The 22,620-nt window shown below is 41.3% G+C and overlaps 6 non-coding genes across 6 annotated transcripts; 3 read left to right on the forward strand and 3 right to left on the reverse strand.

Moving 5' to 3' along the window:
* Positions 1–1,926: 1,926 nt before the first annotated feature.
* trnas-gcu (transfer RNA serine (anticodon GCU)) lies at positions 1,927–2,008 on the reverse strand. Its single transcript has one exon. It is a non-coding gene; the product is annotated as a tRNA-Ser (tRNA).
* Positions 2,009–2,271: 263 nt separating this feature from the next.
* Positions 2,272–2,343, forward strand: trnah-gug (transfer RNA histidin (anticodon GUG)). Its single transcript has one exon. It is a non-coding gene; the product is annotated as a tRNA-His (tRNA).
* Positions 2,344–6,719: 4,376 nt separating this feature from the next.
* On the reverse strand, positions 6,720–6,801 carry trnas-gcu (transfer RNA serine (anticodon GCU)). Its single transcript has one exon. It is a non-coding gene; the product is annotated as a tRNA-Ser (tRNA).
* Positions 6,802–7,065: 264 nt separating this feature from the next.
* trnah-gug (transfer RNA histidin (anticodon GUG)) lies at positions 7,066–7,137 on the forward strand. The gene has a single exon. It is a non-coding gene; the product is annotated as a tRNA-His (tRNA).
* A 2,504-nt stretch (positions 7,138–9,641) lies between these two features.
* On the reverse strand, positions 9,642–9,723 carry trnas-gcu (transfer RNA serine (anticodon GCU)). The gene has a single exon. It is a non-coding gene; the product is annotated as a tRNA-Ser (tRNA).
* Positions 9,724–15,251: 5,528 nt separating this feature from the next.
* trnas-gcu (transfer RNA serine (anticodon GCU)) lies at positions 15,252–15,333 on the forward strand. Its single transcript has one exon. It is a non-coding gene; the product is annotated as a tRNA-Ser (tRNA).
* The last annotated feature ends 7,287 nt before the right edge of the window (positions 15,334–22,620 follow it).

Below are 22,620 nucleotides of genomic sequence, written 5' to 3' on the forward strand. Positions count from 1 at the left end.
AAACATTACATTACACAGGCATTTGGCAGACGCTCTTATCCAGCGACGTACAACAAAGTGTATAACCATAACCAGGAACAAGTATGACGAACCCCTAGAGAGAAGTACGGTCCAAGTACAGGAACAACCGCATAGTTCAACTTGGACCCTGATGGTTAAACTGATTAACACTAACAACGAGAACGGCAACAACGCAATCTATGGAAAAATAAAAATAAATAAAAATACAAGTAGTCGTTAAGACAGTCGCATCAACTAAGTCACCTATGAAACAGCTGCCTAGTTACAACCCATAAGTTTAGTCATTTACAGGGGGGAAGGGAGGGATGGGAGAGGTGCAGCCTGAAGAGGTGTGTCTTCAGTCGTCGTTTGAAATGGTCACAGTCTCAGCTGTTCTGACCTCCACGGGAGGTCATTCCACCATCGTGGGGCCAGAACAGACAGGAGACGTGTTCTGGAAGTGCAGGTGCGAAGAGGGGGAGGTGCTACGGCGTCCTGAGGTAGCAGAACGAAGCGATCTGGCTGGCATGTAGGGTTTGAATATCTTGTGGAGGTATGCTGGGGCTGATCCCTTGACTGCCTGGTATGCTAGGACCAATGTTTTAAATTTGATGCAGCTATAACAGGCAGCCAGTGGAGGGTAGTGAGCAGGGGAGTTACGTGGGAGTGTCTGGGGGGTTGAAGACCAGACGAGCCGCAGCATTCTGAATGAGCTGCAGGGGTCTGGTGGCAGATGCCGGTAGTCCAGCCAGAAGAGAGTTGCAGTAGTCCAGGCGGGATAGAAGCATTGCTTGGACAAGGAGCTGGGTTGAGTAGGTGGTGAGAAAGGGCGGATTCTGCGGATGTTGTATAGGAAAAATCTGCATGCCCGGGTTACTGCTGCAATGTTGTTGGAGAGGGACAGCCTGTTGTCCATCATCACTCCGAGATTCTTGGCGCAGGGTGATGATGTCACTACGGTGTCCCCTAAGGAAATGGAAAAGTCGAGGAGGGGAGAGGATAGAGCAGGAATAAAGATTAGCTCCGTCTTTCCCGGGTTGAGCTTCAGGTGGTGATTGTCCATCCAGCTCTGAATGTCCCTCAGGCAAGCGGAGATGCGGGCAGGGACCTGTGTGTCCGATGGGGAGAAGGAGAGAAAGAGTTGCGTGTCGTTGGCACAGGAGTGATAGGACAAGCCATGGGCAGATATTACAGGGCCAAGGGATCTGGTGTACATGGAGAAGAGAAGGGGACCAAGGACTGAGCCCTGGGGAACTCCGGTGGTGAGGGGACGGGGTAGTGATACCTTACCCGCCCAGGCAACCTGGAAGGAACGGTCAGAGAGGTAAGACTCAATCCAGTCAAGGACTGTGCCGCGGATCCCTGTTGCTGCCAGGGAGGACAGGAGGGTAGAGTGGTTCACAGTGTCAAATGCAGAGGAGAGGTCTAGAAGAATCAGGACAGAGGAGAGGGAGGCTGCTCGTGCGGCATGGAGTGACTCACTGACCGAGAGGAGTGCAGTCTCGGTCGAGTGGCCAGCCCTGAAGCCAGACTACCTGTGACAGGACACCTGTGAACGCAGATTTTTTTGGTTCAAACTGCAATCACATAGTTTTAACAAGCTGTTAATTTGTCTTAATTACACTTTTCCTGCTTGGAGGAATTATTTATTCTTCATGGTATGCATCACTATTTCTGACGTGTCAAAAATTTCTGGATGAATGATCTGTGGCTCCAAGGAATAAGTCTGATTGGATTCCCTACTTCTTGGTAACATATGCAGGAATACCTCCAACACACAATTGAGATGTCTCTCAACCCCAATTTTATTGAAGGTGAACTCCAATTGTTTTGCTTCTGGCTCTAAAGTAGGTAGCCTGGAATGGGATTACATTGTGAGAGCACCTATTGAGGGTAATCATGGGGAGGAGCAGAAGGAATGTCTCTCGACAAGGATGGGATTCGAACCCACGCGTGCGGAGCACAATGGATTAGCAGTCCATCGCCTTAACCACTCGGCCACCTCGTCATATTTTCTCTTGTATTTTCCTTTCAAATTGACAGCAAACTTGCCTTTATACTGTGTGGAGATTCTTATATACCTCATCATGTTTTGAAAGAGGGACCATGTTAAACTTTGCATGTGGTCTAGTAGTCAGGATTTCAGATTTTTCCCATGGTGCCCTGCGTTCAACTGCCTGCATATAAATTGTCGATGTTAGAGCCGGCTGTATGATCTAATCACTAGTGGAGGAAGAAGCAGTGATTGTCCAAGAGCCCCATAGGCTGCGTGCTGTGATCGTATAGTGGTTAGTACTCTGCGTTGTGGCCGCAGCAACCCCGGTTCGAATCCGGGTCACAGCAAGTTTTTGCTAGCAAGTCTCAGCTGTGTTGTCTGTCTCCTTTTCAAAATTCTGATTCATTCAATTTCTCTGACACTTTTCAGAAGTGTTGTATTGTTTTCCAAGGCAGAACATCTGCAGCTTTTTCATATGGTCTAGCGTCGTTAGGATTCCCTGTCTTCATCCTTACGTCCCGGTGTTGACTCCTGGTATGGGAAAAAGGAATTTTTACAATAAAAACAATCAGAGGAATAATCTGCTGTCTCAGCCCAAAGGAATGGGTCAGAATGGATTCCTTCACGATTTGGTGATGGACTGCTAATTCTGCAAACTGCTAGGGTGATGGACTGCTAATTCCTTGTCCTCTATATGTGTGGGTTTGAATCCTGTCCTCATCAGAAAGCTTCTGTCTCTTCCTGCTCTGAGTTACCATCAATCTAATACAGTGGTTTTTAAATTTGGTCTTGGGGACACCTGTGAACGCAGATTTTTTGGTTCCAACTGCAGTCACATAGTTTTGAACAAGCTGTTAAAGGGGAATTGCACTTTATAACACTTCTGGGCTCGTTTTCACACCCACCCGGAATTTTGTGTGCATCTCAGACGGTTTTTAGGTTGCTTGCTTCAATATTTAGATATTTGTTGATTTTTGATTCCCGTGTGAGCAACCCCCCCCGCCCCCCGCCATCCAATGGGAGCCCATTCAACATCAAACTCCACGTCAGACTCATTGTAAACACACGTCCCTGCTTCTCATGACTGATATTGTCCTTCTAATGAATTCGTTGCCCTTCATTTTTCGATTAGTTATTTCATTATGTTAATATTTTACGTTGTTTTGTCACAAATGCAGAAAGTAGATCCATGCAGTTTAGTGTTGAACTTGAGGATGCACATCATTGTGTGACTTCTGATGTGGGCGCACCTGTAGACAATAACACTAGGTTGGTCGTAGAAGTAGTGTTGTATTACTACTAGCTAGCGAGACCGAAAGTGTCTGAGGAAGAAGGAGATTTTGTTTTTGATCATGGGATTGTTGTTCCCTATCGATTCGAGCCGGAATACACAGAAGAAGAGCTGGCTAATTTGCAGGCTGATTTGGGGTGTGAAATGGGGCAAACCGACATTGTGTTAACACATTGCAGGTATGACATATTACCGTTTTCTTTGTCTTTGAATACTCAACCAAATGGTTAGTTTATATGGCTGTGTCCACACTTTCACTGACTTTCGCCAATTAGGAGCCTGTTGATTCACCTCAGTCTTTAATTTGATTGGTTAAACATGTAATTATTTGCAATACAGCACATTGTGAATGTGGGACTTTCATTCTTTATGGCACGCATCACTATTTCTGGCATGATTCTAACATTTCTGCATGAATGATCTGTGGCTCAAAGGAATGGGTCTGATTGGATTACCTACTTCTTGGTAACATATGCAGGAATACCTTCCAACACAAAATTGAGATGACTATCAACCCCAATTTTATTGAATGTGAACTGCAAATATACACTGAACTAATTGTTTTGCTTCTGGCTTGAAAGTGGGGAGCCTGGAATGGGATTTCTTTGTGGGAGCACTTAGGCCGCATTTACACTGCCAGGTAAAAGTGACCCAATTCCGATTTTTTAGTCACATGTGGCACAGATCGGATATGTATTATGAACGTCTAAGCAGGAAAAAAGCACATGGAATCAGATATTCTCAGATCCGTTTCAGGCCTCAATCATATGTGGAAATAAATTTGATATGAATCGGATATCTGCCAATCTATCTATATCTGTCATCTATGTGGACAGAATGGATATTCCCGGTCATAGCGATTTGCACGTCATTGAAAATGCGACGATCTTATACTTTTACGCATTTTAATGATGCATAACGTTACTTTCACATGCACAACTGGCTACTCTCCGCTGAAATGAAACGGCGAAAGTGAAATGGAGGACGAAGACTTAAGCCAGTGGATACCTGCCGAGGTTACCTGTCTTTTAAGCCTTTGGGGCGAAGAGTTGGTGCAGGCCAAAATAAATGGTTTGTACCGAAACAAATCAGTTTATGAAGAAATTTCAGCCTCGATGGGAGAGCGAGGTTCTAAATGCTCGTGGCTACAGTGTCAGCGCAAAATCGAAATACAAGGAGGTCAAAGACCACAACAGCAAGAGTGGCAATGGTCGTATTACATGCCCCTTCTACGACCAAATGGAAGTCATTTTTAGGTGACAAACCTAGCTGCTGACCACCTGAGATAGTAGATAGTTCCCAACAAGAAGCAGCATCGTCAGTGACAGTGACAGTGGACGGGGAGGACACGGAGTGTGATAACATTACTGGTAAGGAAGAACTAAAGTTATTGCTGACATTAACTAAATTAGCTGGTATTTTTTCTAGACTAACGTTTAACTATTGCCAGATTAGAAAAAGTGATGTGATATCATCAATAACGTTAGTGTTAGCCTATTTGTTTAGAAACAAGGTAGCTAGCTAGCTAGCCTAGCTATCATCATTACTAAGCATGATGACATCACATACCTAACATAACGTGGCTAGTTAGCTGGGTAACGTAAGGTAATTTATAATTTGGTGATGGCTACAGTCTTAATAATATGCTACCGCAATTCAACAGGCTATATTACAAATGTGTTTTTGTTATTATAGTCTGTATAGTTCAATAATATTAGTCCTACTTGTTGAGGGTAATTTTGAATATCTTTAGTTCATATCAGTCACTTTTTATGTTACAAGACAACATTTGCCTTTAACCAGATGAGCTTCCTGACACACCAGAGACCACCTCATCTAGTGAGAAAACCGCCTCATCTAGTGAGAAAACCACCTCATCCAGTGTGAACACCAAAGAGGCAACTTCAAGGGCCTCAACACCAACACCTGGCACACACACCAGCAGGAGCGTAGTGGAACCGGTACGATTTCATAATGTTGTAATAGTCATCGTTCTCCAGAAAATATTATGTCCTTTTTACAAATAGTTATTTCAGTCGTTCAAAGTATTGTACATCCTTTCACAAAAAATTGTTAATAGAACAAGACAGCTAGAATGATAGGGGTGCACAGTGCAGTAATCCATAAACAAAAGTAATAAAGTAAATCATAAACAAATTGCTCACTATGTATAGAAATTAATTATGTCTTTCTACATGTGCATCTACAGCACGCAGGAAGCGGAAAAACAAAATGGAATCCACAGTGGAGGTGTTTGGCCCGAAGATGAAAGAATCCCTCTCCCAGACAGATGAAACCGAGCTTCATCTTAAATTGCAATCAGCCCAGCATGCCCATGAGTTAAGGATGATGACCCTGTTTACACAGTTCCTTGCAGGAAGACAATCTCACCAGCCTGAGATGCCACCCCTTCACCAGGGCCATACCACCCAGTCAAGCTCATACCTGGATCATGTCCACCCTCCTTGGTTTGGTCAAGATTATGCCCGTCCTGCTCCCTTTCACCAGGATCATGCCCGCCCTCCACCCTTTCACCAGGATCATGTCTGCCCTCCACCCTTTCACCAGAATCAGACACGCCCCATTCTAAATGATGCCCACCTTTTACCAGGATTATGCTTCTGCTGGTCCCTCTCACTATTCACACCTTCCATTCTTTCAAAAGGATCATACACACCTCCTTCCTCCCTTTGCCCATGATACCCAATCTTCACCCTTTCACCAGGCCCAAATCCACTCTCAGCCAATCACTCCTGTCCAGCCAAAGCCAAGCAGCCCCCAGCTGCCATTTGAGGATGACTAGTCCAATTATACTCATAAGAAGATGATAGGTATAACCCCCCGCCTGATTCAATATTGTTCAGGATTAATATTCAGACAATAGTTTATGTAGGCTACATTTAAGGTGAGCCCTGTTTTCTCATGTTAACATTGTAATGTTGTACACCTTGTAGGTAGGGGTGGGTGATATGACCTCTATCACCTTTTAAGAAAAAATAATATTCAAGCAATTTAAAGTTCAGAATAGCCTAGTTTTTACATTAAGTGGGAACACTGGAAGGTGTTAGTGGCCTACATGCATTAGGGTTTTCTCCTGTTAATTAGAGGAGTTAGGTTAGCCTAGTCTTATTGACAGACCCTCTTTAGCCACATTATATCAGAAACAGCTAAGCATGCCACGAGGAAGAAAAGTCCCATTTTCACATAGTGCTAGATTACAAATTATTTCATAGAGAGGTCCATTTTTTAACTGAGCAAATTAAGGAGTGAGGTGAATCAATTGGCTCCTAATTGCTTTACAAATGATAATGGGCCAAATCTATTGAAAAGCAATTCATTGTGTTAACACATTGCAGGTGTGACATATTACCATTTTCTTTGTCTTTGAATACTAACCAAATGGTTCATTTATATGGCATAAGAAATGTCTCTCAACAAGGATGGGATTCAAACCCACGCGTGCAGAACACAATGGATTAGCAGTCCATCACCTTAACCACTCAGCCACCTCATCACATACTTTCTAGTATTTTCCTTTCAAATAGACAGCAAACTTGCCTTCATACTGTGGGGAGATTCTTATATACCTCTTCATGTTTTGAAAGGGGGACCATGTCAAACTTTGCATGTGGTCTAGTAGTCAGGATTTCAGATTTTTACCCATGGTGCCCTGCGTTCAACTGCCTGCATATAAATTGTCGATGTTTGAGCCGGCTGTATGAGCTAATCACTAGTGGAGGAAGAAGCAGCGCATGTCCAAGAGGCCCATAGGCTGGGTGCTGTGATCGTATAGTGGTTAGTACTCTGCGTTGTGGCCGCAGCAACCCCGGTTCGAATCCGGGTCACAGCAAGTTTTTGCTAGCAAGTCTCAGCTGTGTCGTGTGTCTCCTTTTCAAAATTCTGATTCATTCAATTTTTCAGACACTTTTCAGAAGTGTTGTATTGTTTTCCAAGGCAGAACATCTGCAGCTTTTTCATATGGTCCAGTGTCGTTAGGATTCCCTGTCTTCACCCTTATGTCCCGGGATTGACTCCTGGTATGGGAAGATGGAATTTTTGCAATCAAAACAATCAGAGGAATAATCTGCTGTCTGGGCTCAAAGGAATGGGTCAGAATGGATTCCTTCAGGACTTGATGATGGACTGCTAATTCTGTGAACTGCTACGTTAATGGACTGCTAATTCCTTGTTCTCTGTGTTCGTGGGTCTGAATCCTGTCCGCATCAGAATGCTTTTGTCTCTTCCTCTTTTGAGTTATCATCAATCTAATACAGTGGTTTTTAAATTTCGTCTTGGGGACCCCTGTGAACGCTAATTTTTTTGTTCCAACTGAAGTCACATAGTTTTAACAGGCTGTTAATTTGTCTTAATTACACTTTTCCTATTTGTAGGAATTATTTACCCTCTTTAGCCACGTTATATCAGAAACAGCTAAGCATGCCACAAGGAAGAAAAGTCCCATTTTCACATAGTGCTAGATTACAAATTATTTCATAAAGAGAGGTCCATTTTTTAACTGAGCAAATTAAGGAGTGAGGTGAATCAATTGGCTCCTAATTGCTTTACAAATGATAATGGGCCAAATCTATTGAAAAGCAATTCATTGTGTTAACACATTGCAGGTGTGACATATTACCATTTTCTTTGTCTTTGAATACTAACCAAATGGTTCATTTATATGGCATAAGAAATGTCTCTCGACAAGGATGGGTTTCAAACCCACGCGTGCAGATGGATTAGCAGTCCATCACCTTAACCACTCAGCCACCTCATCACATACTTTTTAGTATTTTCCTTTCAAATTGACAGCAAACTTGCCTTCATACTGTGGGGAGATTCTTATATACCTCTTCATGTTTTGAAAGGGGGACCATGTCAAACTTTGCATGTGGCCTAGTAGTCAGGATTTCAGATTTTTACCCATGGTGCCCTGCGTTCAACTGCCTGCATATAAATTGTCGATGTTTGAGCTGGCTGTATGAGCTAATCACTAGTGGAGGAAGAAGCAGCGCATGTCCAAGAGCCCCATAGGCTGGGTGCTGTGATCGTATAGTGGTTAGTACTCTGCGTTGTGGCTGCAGCAACCCCGGTTCGAATCCGGGTCACAGCAAGTTTTTGCTAGCAAGTCTCAGCTGTGTCGTGTGTCTCCTTTTCAAAATTCTGATTCATTCAATTTTTCAGACACTTTTCAGAAGTGTTGTATTGTTTTCCAAGGCAGAACATCTGCAGCTTTTTCATATGGTCTAGCGTCGTTAGGATTCCCTGTCTTCACCCTTATGTCCCGGGATTGACTCCTGGTATGGGAAGAAGGAATTTTTGCAATCAAAACAATCAGAGGAATAATCTGCTGTCTGGGCTCAAAGGAATGGGTCAGAATGGATTCCTTCAGGACTTGGTGATGGACTGCTAATTCTGTGAACTGCTACGTTAATGGACTGCTAATTCCTTGTTCTCTGTGAACGTGGGTCTGAATCCTGTCCGCATCAGAATGCTTTTGTCTCTTCCTCTTTTGAGTTATCATCAATCTAATACAGTGGTTTTTAAATTTCGTCTTGGGGACCCCTGTGAACGCTAATTTTTTTGTTCCAACTGAAGTCACATAGTTTTAACAGGCTGTTAATTTGTCTTAATTACACTTTTCCTATTTGTAGGAATTATTTACCCTCTTTAGCCACATTATATCAGAAACAGCTAAGCTTGCCACGAGGAAGAAAAGTCCCATTTTCACATAGTGCTAGATTACAAATTATTTCATAAAGAGAGGTCCATTTTTTAACTGAGCAAATTAAGGAGTGAGGTGAATCAATTGGCTCCTAATTGCTTTACAAATGATAATGGGCCAAATCTATTGAAAAGCAATTCATTGTGTTAACACATTGCAGGTGTGACATATTACCATTTTCTTTGTCTTTGGATACTTAACCAAATGGTTAGTTTATATGGCTGTGTCCACACTTTCACAGATTTTCACCAATTAGGAGCCTGTTGATTCACTTCAGTCTTTAATTTGATTGGTTAAACATGTAATCATTTGCAAAACAGCACATTGTGAATTTGGGACTTTTATTCTTTATGGCATGCATCACTATTGCTGGCATGTTCCTAACATTTCTGGATGAATGATCTGTGGCTCAAAGGAATGGGTCTAGTTCGATTCCCTACTTCATGGTAACATATGGAATACCTTCCAACACACAATTGAGATGTCTGTCAACCCCAATTTTATTGAAGGTGTACTGCAAGTATATGGTGAACTAATTGTTTTCCTTCTGGCTCTAAAGTGGAGAGCCTGGAATGGGATTTCTTAGTAAGAGCAGTTATTGATCGTAATCTTGGAGAAGAAGAAATGTTTCCCGACGAGGATGGGATTCGAACCCACGCGTGCAGAGCACAATGGATTAGCAGTCCATCGCCTTAACCACTCGGCCACCTCGTCACATTTCTTCTTGTATTTTCCTTTAATATTGACAGCAAACTCAGGACGCCTAGCACCTCCCCCTCTTCGCACCTGCACTTCCAGAACACGTCTCCTGTCTGTTCTGGCCCCACGATGGTGGAATGACCTCCCTGTGGAGGTCAGAACAGCTGAGACACTGACCCATTTCAAACGACGACTGAAGACTCACCTCTTCAGGCTGCACCTCTCCCCATCCCTCCCTACCCCCTTGTAATTGACTGTAAGCTTAGGGTTGTAAATAGACAGCTGTTTCGTAGGTGACTTAGGTGCATTAACTGTCTTAACTACTGCTTGTATTTTTTCCATAGACTGTGTTGTTGCCGTTCTCGTTGTTTAGTGTTAATCAGTTTAACCTTCAGGGTCCCAGTTGAACTATGCGGTTGTTCCCTGCACTTTGACCGGTACTTCTCTCTAGGGGTTTCGTCATACTTGTTCCTGGTTATGGTTATACACTTTGTTGTACGTCGCTCTGGATAAGAGCGTCTGCCAAATGCCTGTAATGTAATGTAATGTAACTTGCCTTTATACTGTGTGGAGATTCTTATATACGTCTTCATGTTTTGAAAGAGGGACCATGTCAAAATTTGCATGTGGTCTAGCAGTCAGGATTTCAGATTTTTACCTGAGGTGTCCTACATTCAACTGCCTGCTTTGATAAGGTCGAGGTTTGAGCCAGCTGTGCGATCTAGTCTCTAGAGGAAGAGGATGCACTGCAAGTCAGAGAGCCTCACAGGCAGTGTGTTGTTATTGTATAGTGGTTAGTACTCTGCCCTGTGGCCTCAGTGACCCCTGGTCCGAATCCGGGCCGCAGCCAGTTTTTGAGAGCAAGTCACATCACATATCACATTGATATTTAAAAAAAAAAAACCTTTTCAGAACCTTTTCCGGCAGAACATCTGCAGCTTTTTCACATGGTCTAGCATCATTGAAATTCCTGGTCTTCACCCTTATGGATTAGCAGGCCATCGCCTTAACTACTCGGCAACCCCGTCAAACACGTTCGATTTATTATTCCTGTCTGGTCTGGAAAGTATTGCAACACTCTTGTACATATGTTTTGTTCTGGAAATGAGCTCTTTGAAATGATATACACTCACCGGCCACTTCATTAGGTGACAGGAGTGGCACCCAGTGTGGTCTTCTGCTGCTGTAGCCCATCTGCTTCAAGGTTTGACGTGTTGTTCATTCAGAGATGCTCTTCTGCATACCTCGGTTGTAACGTGTGGTTATTTGAGTTACTGTTGCCATTCTATCAGCTCGAACCAGTCTGGCCATTCTCCTCTGACCTCTGCCATCAACAACCCTTTTCGCCCAGAGAACTACCACTCACTGGATATTTTCTCTTTTTCGGACCATTCTCTGTAAACTCTAGAGATGGTTGTGCATGAAAATCCCAGTAGATCAGCAGTTTCTGAAATACTCAAACCAGCCCATCTGGCACCAACAACATGCCACGTTCAAAGTCACTTAAATCACCTTTCTTCCCCATTCTGATGCTTGGTTTGAACTTCGGCAGATTGTCTTGATCATGTCTACATGCCTAAATGCATTGAGTTGCTCCCACGTGATTGGCTGATTAGATATTTGCGTTAACGGGTGCAGTTTGCAGTTGAACAGGTGTACCAAATGAAGTGGCCGGTGAGTGTAGCATAGAGCAAAGTAGACATTTCTGTGATTCAAAAGATCAGCACCAGCAGCTTTCCCATATGGTCTAGCGGTTAGGATTTCTGGTTTTCACCCAGGCGGCCCGGGTTCGACTGATTGCTTTTCGAATTAAACTCAATATCCTCTGCCTGTAGACAACTGAAAATCCTCAGCTGTGTCATAATGGTCACTGATGGTCATGTTCATGTTGTCGGTGAGTCTGATCAGGCCCCACAGTGGTGGTCACCATCACACTATCTTGTTGCTGAGCCAGAAAGATAAATTTTGCAGTGAATGACTAATGAAATTTTCAACTTGAGCTCTTTGAGGTTGTGCAAGATTAGCAGTTTTCTCCAAAAATGGCCTTCCCTTTCTGTGAAACTTACATTGCATCCCAGAGGATTTAATTAATCTTGCATTGGGTTTAACAAATCTGCAAGATTTATGCAAGCTTTCTGTACGTGTAGGGAATTGATATTGGAGAAGGTCTGTTTTCTCTGTGGGTGCAGACAGGGTGAGAGGCTATGTCTAGGCAGGACCTTTCAGATGCTACAAATGGTGCAACAGGTTAAAGTAGCATTTTAAAGCAAGCAGTTTTTCTTCACCATCCTTTCAGAAACAACGGTAGAACAGACTGTTCCGAACCTTTTAACCTCAAGCCTCCCTAAAGTGACAATCTTGCAGTAGGTGTTGTAGTCTGTATTAGTATCTGTTTGCTGTTAGTGTTTATTTTATGTTTCTGTAAGTTTATTATTTTTCACATTCTCCGTCCCAGTATTTTCATTCTCCCGGTCACTTGTCTCCCCAGTACTGTCTCTGTGTCTGTGTTCCCTGAGCTGCTTCACTCCCCTGTATTTGCGTGATTTCACTATTGGGGTGGTTTCGGGTTTTCGTGGTTTTCCCCCTTCTTTCCAGTCTCGTTTTACTTACTTCCTGCTTATATCTAGTTTTACTAATTTCTACTAATCCTTACTAACTTATAGATTGTAAAGTACTAACCTCATTAATATACTAACATGTTAATATTACTAATGGATTAACAAACACTAGTTTTGGGTTTTTGATAGTTTAAATCACTATACTAATACATTAACCATTCTCCCCTTTTCCATGCTGTGCTGTAGCTCCGCCCCTTTTCTTTCTAGTCTGCCCTAATGCTGAGTTCTGCAATTGCCTGCACCTGTCTCTTGCTCTAACTGCACCTCTCTCTCTCTGCACGTGTTTTACCTGCTAAACCCAGGCCGTCTGTTATCATTGTTGTCTATGTGATTCCAGTTCGCGTTTTGTCAGTCCCCTGTTATTTAATTCGTTATTCTAATGTTCTTCACCTGGATGTTGTTTGTTACTCCGCCCTCACTCACGTAACCTCTCCTTGATTGTTACCTTCCCCAGTGTATAAATATCAGTCTTTTCCACCAGCTCCCTGTCAGAACGTTGATTGTATTCAATGTGCCGATGTTTTGTAAGCCTGTTTATCGAGATTCCTGAGACGCTTTTTCCGTACGACTTCGAGTTTGCCTGCCCCTTTTGTTTGATTGCTTTCTGGTTTGACCTTTGCTTTGTTTTGACTTCTCTTTTGCCTGTTCCTTTGTACCTTCGCCTATCTGATCTCCTGGTTTTTGATTTTTTGCCCGTTTACCACTATTCTTTTGGAAACTCGATTTTGTACCGTCCTATCTCTGATTACCTGGCTTTGAACTTTGGACTGAATAAAGACAACGTTTTTTGGATTTCCCTGGTCTGCGTTTGGGTCCTTGCACAGAACATTTAGTAGGTCTATCAATTAAATGGTCAACTTTTCACATCTTCCTACAATACCCACTTTAGAGGCTGTAATACTGTGGCTATTTGACACAACAGTACACGAATGCATGCGCATGCCTAGTTATTTCATCTTTTGGATTTTTATCATGAATTATGGAAAAGGAAAGTAAACTTTCATAAAATATAGCATTCTTAACAATTGATTTTGCCGAAGACCCACTTTTGGGAAACCTAGCTGTAAAACATGATCCACTTTCTGGAATAAGGAGATTTCTCCTTCATCCTTCAGTATGGTTCTCCTGTTATTCATATTATAAGCATGATTTCATGATCAATATACTGTAACAACAACCCTTGGTACCTTCTAAAAACTGTAAGATACCAGTACTACAAGAACACTTTGTGGTACCATGAGGCCAGCAGTTCATTCAGTGACTAGACAGCCTCCAGTATGGGCTCTTTAAAATATTCTCCCTTGTCTCCAGCTTTCAAAAGGGGAGCTGTCTAATGTCAAACAGGAGAATGAGTTGAAAGCAGGGTTTGAATTACGGGGGAGCCAGGGGCAGCTCAGCCTCCCTGAAGGTAACCTGAGCTCCCCTGAAAAAGACCTGAGGCCCCCTGGTTCGAAAATCGCAGACTCCCTGGTAACAGATAGGAAGAAACCTTGGAAGGAACCAGACTCAAGGAGGGAATCCATTCTCCTCTCGTCGGCTCTGTAGGTTAAAATGACCGACACGATCAGTCAGTCAATGTTCAGTGTTCATCAAATTAGTGACTAGCTAAGTGATAGACCATGAGGTGGCAGCTAGCTAAGCTAAGTGATAGACCATGATGGGTGGGGCCGGGTAGCGATGGTGGGGAGTGGCAGGCGGCAATGAAAGTGGGCAGGGTGGGGGTGGCGACGAAAGAGGAGGCCGCAGCGGTGGGGGGGTCCAGCCAAATACATTCTTGGGATTCGGGGCAAGAGCCCCGCCGTCAGCATGGGGAAGAATATTGAAATGGCCATTAGGGAACGTGTAGACGAACAACAGGGAGTATAATAAAGTAACAGGGGCACGAATTGGGGGATTACAATGTGGCCCCGCTAAGAGTAATCTAAAACTGCATAGGTACTAGAACAGGGATTGAGAACCCATGCAGGCATGAGAGGGAGACAACCATACCCGCCTATCAAGAGCCAGCCCCAGCCCATGTAAAGTGGGGTAACAGCAGATTGGCAGGTGACAGTAAGGAAAGGATGCCACCCCCAAAATACTCTATGGCTATAGGCTTCTCCGACCTTGTTTCCAGAATACTTTGTAGCCAATGAACTCTTTTCTTTTTTCTCAGTCTTTTCAATTATCCTGCAATCACACCTTTCTTCCCAATGGTATTTTGGTCATTTTATGGTTTATTGGTTCAAAATTATTTTTCTTAATCTAGGCTGTATAGACATTGGATAATATTATATGATGGTTGGTTTTGAACTGGAATATCTTATTAAAGATAAAAAAAGTATAAATATGAATCCCCCCTCCCCACAGAAGACTTTTGTCTTTAGCATACGATTAAAAAGATTATGCGGAATAGCAAATCAAACTGATTTAAAGCTCCCAACAAGCACATATTCAAATATACTTCCCAGGCCTTGCCGATCCCTCTAACATAGGGTAATCTCTCTAAGTGTCTCCATAGTGATTTTTTTCATGTTTAGTTGAAAACAAAAACAAAAAAAAAAAAAAAAAAAAACACATCGATTCAAGTTCCTTTTTTGTTGTCTAACAGTAAAGTTCATTGTTTATGGAACTTATAAAAACACACTGATATGAGCACAGCAAAGTCTATAGGCTTATTAAATAACATTTTTTAGCCAATAAGACAAGCTGAACAGTTCCAGTTGCTTTCAGCCATAAAAGACAATAAGAAAAAAATACGTATTTTTATGATGACCAAAAAAAGAATCGAAATTACAAAAAAAAAAAACTTTTTGAAAAATTTAATTTTGCATGCCATTGATTTTCAACATACCCATCCATAATTTATATCCACAGCAGATAATAAAAGCTTTGTTAAAAAAATAATAATTAAAAAAATCAAATGGAAAGGACATCATGCCATGGGATGAGGTGGCCGAGTGGTTAAGGCGATGGACTGCTAATCCATTGTGCTCTGCACGCGTGGGTTCGAATCCCATCCTCATCGAAAACCTTCCTTATACTTCCAATCTCGTATGGCCTTCATGTATCTTCATCTTCTCATGCGTTCATGTTGCATTTCTATCTTCATCTGAGGGGCAGCAGTGTAGTGCAATAGGTAAGGAACAGGTTTGATTCCCAGGAATACACTGCCATAGTACTCTTGACGTGCATTGCTTCCAGAATATGTCCAGCTGTATAAATGAATGCAATGTCAGAGTTGTGTAAGTCATCCTGGATAAGAGGGTCTACTAAATGCCAGTAATGTAATGAGCTGTTGTGTCTGGTGGTGTGAAATAGCCATGTAGCATATCCTTGGGCGGCAGGGAGGATGCAGTAATGCATATTCCAGAAGTATGCATTAAAAAATTTCAGGACTGTAAATATCAAAATATTTTTAAACTGTATATATTCTGGAAAAGATTTGCCCATGTCAAAAAAAAAAACCCCCAGTCAAGATATGAAGATATATCCACATATCTTTTCTTTTCACCCAGTGGCAGTCTTTTAAAATTGTCTGTATCCATTGAAATCCTGCCAGGGTTTATATCTGATCTCCTCTGCTGAAAAGCTCAGTATGGGAACAGCATGCTCGTGTTCAAAGAGAATGAAACTTTAAATACATTAATCATGGGATGAAAGCTTTTATTTTTTTATTTTTGGAGAGACATTACATCCCTGATATCAGCTCAGCTCGCAAATGATTTGTGCTACTTGAAGGCCGCTATACTGGTGAGGCACTGTGCGTCATGTACTGAGGACGACTGAGCACTGAGTCAACACAGCTTCTCCATTCTTATTCTGACTCCATTTTTTATTTTATTGCTTTTCACAGAAAATAAAAACAAAAAAACACAATCTCAATTCTCTCATGCTTGAAGTTTTTCTTTTTACTCTTTAACTTAGTGTAAGATCACAACTGTGATTAGAATGTTCTTTCTGAACCGAACATTCTATTAATGATGTAACCATCACTACTGGTAACTGTGAAGCAATGGAGTTCTAGTTCTAGTTCTGGAGTTCTTGAGTGACTGAGAATTTTGAGAAACCATGAAAAAAACTACTCTAAAAAAGTTGTTAAACAGGTTGTTGTTATGTTGTTTTAATGAATTGAAATCTTTCATAAAGGATTTTGAAATAAGTACTTTCCCTGAAATGTGACTGTGATTGGTTATTACAGCAAGTATTACTAGAAATGACTGTGTAGCTCAGTGGAATCGGAGGAAGGGTAAAAAGAAGTGATGGCTTCACACATATTTTCAGTGGAAGTTGCAGGGATATCATGGGCCTCTAACTAATGATTAGACATTTCAACTTGGGGGAAGACTAAAGTTAATATCACCTTTATTGGAAATGATAACAGTACCCACATATCAATGACCCCATTTCATGTGACAAATCTGACACATTTCTAATAGTTTCCATATTTTTCAACCAAACAGCTCTTCATCAGAATGAGTATATGGGTATATTATAGCATACAGAGTAAGGAGCTTACTCATATCTACTGAAATTATGTGAGGAAAAAATATTTAGATTTTCTCTCTCCATTACATAATAATTGATTATTGACTAATATAACACATAGGAACAAAGAAAGAAGGACACGTCTTTCTTAGAAAACCTTGCTAAATCAAACAATTATTATTATCATTCACTTGGCAACATGACTGAAAATTCAATAAAAACATCAATTATCATCGTAAAACAGCATTCAAACAGGCTTATTGCTGTGCTCACAGTACCCTTTCGGCTTCCTTTGATTCCCATGAATTATGAATATACAGATAGAGCTCTCGAAGACTTTGTTTACTGCTGTATCAAAAGAGTGATCATTGCAGTCTGACCACATAATCCTCCTCTACCTGCAATAAATCAGAAGCACAGGGAAACAACTGATAAGCACATCAGCAAATAAAAAATAAAAACAAACTGCATGAACCAAAAAAATAGAGACAAGCCTGCTGGATTTAAGACTGATTCTTACTCCAACCCACTGAGAGGGAAATAGGGAAGGTAGATGAATAAAGAATGAAAGAATAGACATACTACAGAGACCGCATGACTAAAGAAGAACACAGAGCCCCTCTCTACAATGCAAAATGTGCCCCCACACCGATGTTCCGATGATGGATGTCCAGCGCTGGAGGGGGTTGCTCTGAATCCTGAATCCTGCCTTGCTGCAGAGCTCTCGGACCACAGCCAGTGGCAGGAAGTTTGCAGCTGGCTACGGGCCAACCAGACATTGTCTGGTTACATAATCTGCTGGTCTACCTTGAAATGAGGGCAATAAGGTGTAACATGTTTATAAATGAAATCGTTCTGTGTTAGTTTTTAGGAATGGGAAAGATTTTCTACAGAAACCCTGACAGGCAAGTAGGTTATTATTATTATTATTTTTGCAGTCAACATCAGCCAAGAGATAAATAAAAAAAATTTGGTTTCTTTCATGAATTTGTTTTAGGCTATGCACATCCTGCTCCAATTCTAGTACTAAATCATACATGGAGGCCCTGAAAAGTAAGGTTAATTTTTCCCCCCGCCTTGCTTTTTAGGGCTTCCATCGTTTGCACTCCACAGCTTTCAGATTAAGGCAAAGCAGATGCAATTAGTGGAACTCTCTTTAACAGGCCACTAAATACACCTGCACCTGCAATTACTAGGGTAAACCTTTTCAACCATTCTGATCCTAATCCTAACACTCTAGCAAGATCACTTCCAGTACCAATAGCTTCCTAATACTACCCCCACCACCACTACTATCACTGTCAGCACTACTTCCTTTACCAGTAGTTATACCACTACTTTCTGCAATTCAAGTACTTAATATACTTAATGGAAATAAGAATGCACAAATGTTTTTTTCAAAAAAGGAGAAGACAGTCAGCTTTTTATTCAGACAGGGTTTTAGTCAGACACAAACACACCCCAATCCGTGCGGGTAAATTGCATATGGCTAAAGTCAGCTGCTCTATGGCTTGTACCACGCATACGGTTTTATAGATGCTTGATCCTTTGGTGGAGTTTCTTCAGGAACTCGGTATCTAGTTAATAAATTCTCTTTATCTCTTATTGTCAGAGTCTTTACTCTCACCATGCCCTCGAAAAGCTAATTCCTGTCATCCCAGCAAAGAAGCTGCATGGATCAGAAATTTCAGAACGGCCATATTCTCCCTCACCATTTTGCTGTGCTTCGTTTGCCACACTGAGCCAAGTGCCTTGGTCTTTTTGCATGCTCAATCTGTTTTCTGTTTCTGCCGAGCGTCTGATTCATGCACCCAAAAGACAGCAGCAGGCCTTGTCCTGAGTGTACAAAGCTTTGCTGTGTGGAAATTTCCTCTTACGTGAGAATTCTAAAGTTAGAAATTCTACGAAGGGTGGAAATTGACTCCTACTCCAAAAAGTAAGAACAAGAGCTATTTATAAATATTCTTTAGCCTTTAAAGTACTCCTGACCTGCCATATACAGATGGGTGACAAAGTAAAGGAAAAACATAACATAAAGTGTATTACTTTTTTCCACATCTCTGTAAACCAGTGCCTATTGTTTTTGCAGCATTGCACTCGCAGATGTGCATTAGTCTTTGTAATGAGGGGTTTATGAAGTGCAACCCTGCTATAATATCCCTCTCTATGTAGTTGTTTTTCCGTTTTTCATTACTTATTGCACGAGCATCACGCTCATTGAATGTGTGCTTTCGACCACAATTTCCGACCCTAACACCCATATAAACCATATATTATATTAGAACAATCATAAAACAGCCATTAGTCTATAGCATTGTACCTGCACAATACTGGAATTATACCTGTATGCTCCATGATTATTATTATGCCTATACAGCACAGCAGTATCATTACATACACTGCTATTATACCTGAGTGGGGCTACAGCATTATATCTGTTCATTACTGTTTTTCCTCAGTTGCACCACCATATTAGTATACTTGTACAGAACAGTATCATTATCTAAACCATTGCCACTACATAAACAAGTTCTATAATGTATCCAACCAGCAAGCTAAAAAGTTTCTGAAACTGACATCAAAATGATTAAAACGAGTTGGTATTATAGTTGGCAAATATGTATATTCGGTAGGTACCTAACATTAAATGACAGCTGCACAATTTTATGCAATTTCATTGGAAAACCTGTCTTCTAGGAAGGGGGACTGTAAGACATAAGACAGATGGCAAATATAAGGTAAAATGATTGCAACAACCGCATGAAACGCTGTTTGCGTTTGCATACATCTACAAGAAAAAACATTTTAAAAAATCAATTAATTTTAGCTTCCCTTGCCTCCTCTAAGCAGCCCCACAGTTACACTAATAAAAAGAACCCCGACAGAGCAATAAATAAGAATAAAAGGGGGTTTGTCGAGCCTTTAGCCTGCACAGCCTTAATGCCAGAATAAGGGTGGATTCCACTGGGGCTGTTCACATATTATTTAACCCCTGGGAGGAGTGTGGTTGATAATGCATTCACTGACACGGAACCTCCTTCATCAGTGCATTCACTGTTAGGAAACAAGCTCCCCTTTCAGATCATCAATAAATGTGCTTCCGAACACGACTGTGCATACCAGTAACACCGAGAAGCAGTCCAGTAAGCTGTACAGTCTCAATCAACCATACTGAAAGGCTTCAGACAGCAAAGACTCACGCATCAAAGCAATCTGTGCTAATTAGTTTAACGCTTTTAAAAAATAGATTTTTTTCATGGTACAGTGACTTTGATAAAGCAGTGTGATACTGGTGACACCCCTGGGAGGAACATAATAGCTGGTCACAGGGAGCATTGGAAATTTCCCTTTTTTTCAGGCAATATATTTGCAGAGTGCCATGCTCCTGTTCAGGTCGTTCAGTCTAAACACCCTCCTGTTCCGATGGTTCATACCCTGAACATCACCTCCTTTTCACACACTGGTTCTAAATACAGATTTTCATGCGTATTGCACCTTCTATCCAGCCACCAATTACAGTGAAGTGGCCGCAGCTGGCTAGCTTAATTGATACTGATGTGGGCTTTGCACAGGTGAGAGCTATTTGGGTTCACTGTGGCCACGACGTCGCTCTCCATGGTGCTGAACCAACTGAACCACTGCACTGCATCTGACATGGGGTATGAGGAGTGGGGTGTGATTTTTTGGGTAGTGCTTACTGTGCAGGGAAAGGGTTTGGCATAGTCCTCCCCTCCCCTTGCCACCCATATGCTTTGAATACAATAACTGGACTCATTGTGGAGAAAATATGTTTTGCTTTCATTTGCTATTATTCTGTGCTGTGTTGCATTAAAATCAAGCATTTCAGAGTAGTTTATGGTTATTCCCTAAAATAATTTGGTAACACTCGAATAAGGTTAAGGGGTTTAATGAAAGAGAATTAATGTGTTTAGAAAGCAAAAGTGATGCCAAAGCCATTGTAATGCTGTGACTAATAGACTAATGGTGCAGCAACACATTTTTCAGTCTTGCTTGTTAATTCATCTAATTTTTTTTTTTTCGAATTGTCATTTGTTTTGTAGCATTTAAAGGAATTAACTGACCCATCTATAAGTATATGTGCAGTACTGTAATTCATACTTAGCAAAAACATAATTTGTTTTGTTTATTGTTTTATTAAAGTTAATTCATGTAACCTTATTTATTAATGACACAATATTACACGCACACACACACACACACACACACATTGTATCAATTTTAACTAAACTGATTTTGCAGCATACCAAACACAAACGTTATATCTGTTGATTAAAATGATGATCCAAGCCCGTTATATGCAATTATGTTCAATGATCAAACCTATAGCAGCAAGACATAGTGTAACTATAGAGCTGATACTAGATAACAGCTTTACAATTTCAACTGATATTCAATTAAATGCTCATATTCATGTACAATATAGCGCTGAAACATTCCTTAAATATATACATTCATGAAATAGCTGCCAGACAAATGAGCTCCCAGTGCTTTTGGAAGCTATGGGTGAATAGCACGCGCTGTTCGCGCAACACAGTCGCAAGCTTAGAGGAAATCCCATTCCGTTATTCGATTCACCCCGGGCTAGTGTGTGGTTCCCTCTGCCAATCACAAATCAAAATTGTCCCACAGCAGGAATTATATCCTGTTTCTGATTAGCAGATCTCTCTGCCATTCTGAAACATAATAACAGGAAAACCTTCACAACCGCTCGCTGGAGCTATATGATGAACTGTATGCGCATTGGCTACAAACAGAAACAACCGTGGCTGGCTGCGAGTGTTTTTGTCGATTAAAAATGACAGAGCTACGCCTGTGGTGAGACCTCGTAGTCTATTTGATTAATATTTTCTCCTGCCTTGTTAATTTTGTACTGTTTTCCCTCATGTGTCTTAATCAGTAATATTAAGTGGATTTAAACTATGCAGAAAAATCATTGGCAATATGCAGCCATACAGCATAGCATATCTCGGTGGGCAATTGTGGGTATAATTACAATCCTGATTAAAACCCACAGATGCCTCTCTTTATGACAACCAGACTTCCTGGTACTTGGATTTTAACATGGATTTTAACATTTACTACATGACATTTTAAGAAACCCGAAGCAGCATTTCTTCCATTAATTTGTGGAAGTGGCATTTTAGAGCTGTTTTTTTCTTCTTCTCATTTTTACTGTGTTGGTAGTGGAAATGTCCACATTTCATATCTGTGCACAATATGTGCTTATTAAACCAGTCGATTGAGATTAAAACAGGCAGCAAACACAAGTTAGAAATATATAAGATGAAACATAAAATTTAAGACAATTGCAAGTAGTTAATACATATAATACATATAATAATACATAGCATTTTTACAAGAACTAATGTACAGTATATAAAAGTGATTATTGGGCGTAAAGAAAAAGCCAGAACCTGAATAGTCAGCCATCTCATGCTTAGTTAATGATAAAGGTAAAGGCAAAGTGCTGTCTCACGTTTATTTTTGCCGTCCAACAGATCTTCACAAGCTTCTCAAACTTTTGCCATTTTATTTTGTTTCTTACCTGCGTACGCTTAATGGAACACATGCTCGAGGTTTGTGGGCATACAGCGCAGGTGTCAGATAGGGACAGTGCATTAGTATGTAAGGGATTTATACTGTAAATCTGTCGCACAACAAAAACACAAATAGTCCAGGCTTATGCTATGACTGCGTGTTCCTTTAGAAACTCATTCTTCTGCAGCATCGTCTTGGGAGTACTGCCTTGGACGGCAGTGGAACGGCAAAAATGCAGGTCTGCAAGAAATTGTGTTTCATCCACCTC

The sequence above is a fragment of the Anguilla rostrata genome, chromosome 9, assembly GCF_018555375.3.
Source record: "Anguilla rostrata isolate EN2019 chromosome 9, ASM1855537v3, whole genome shotgun sequence".
NCBI classification, from domain to species: domain Eukaryota; kingdom Metazoa; phylum Chordata; class Actinopteri; order Anguilliformes; family Anguillidae; genus Anguilla; species Anguilla rostrata.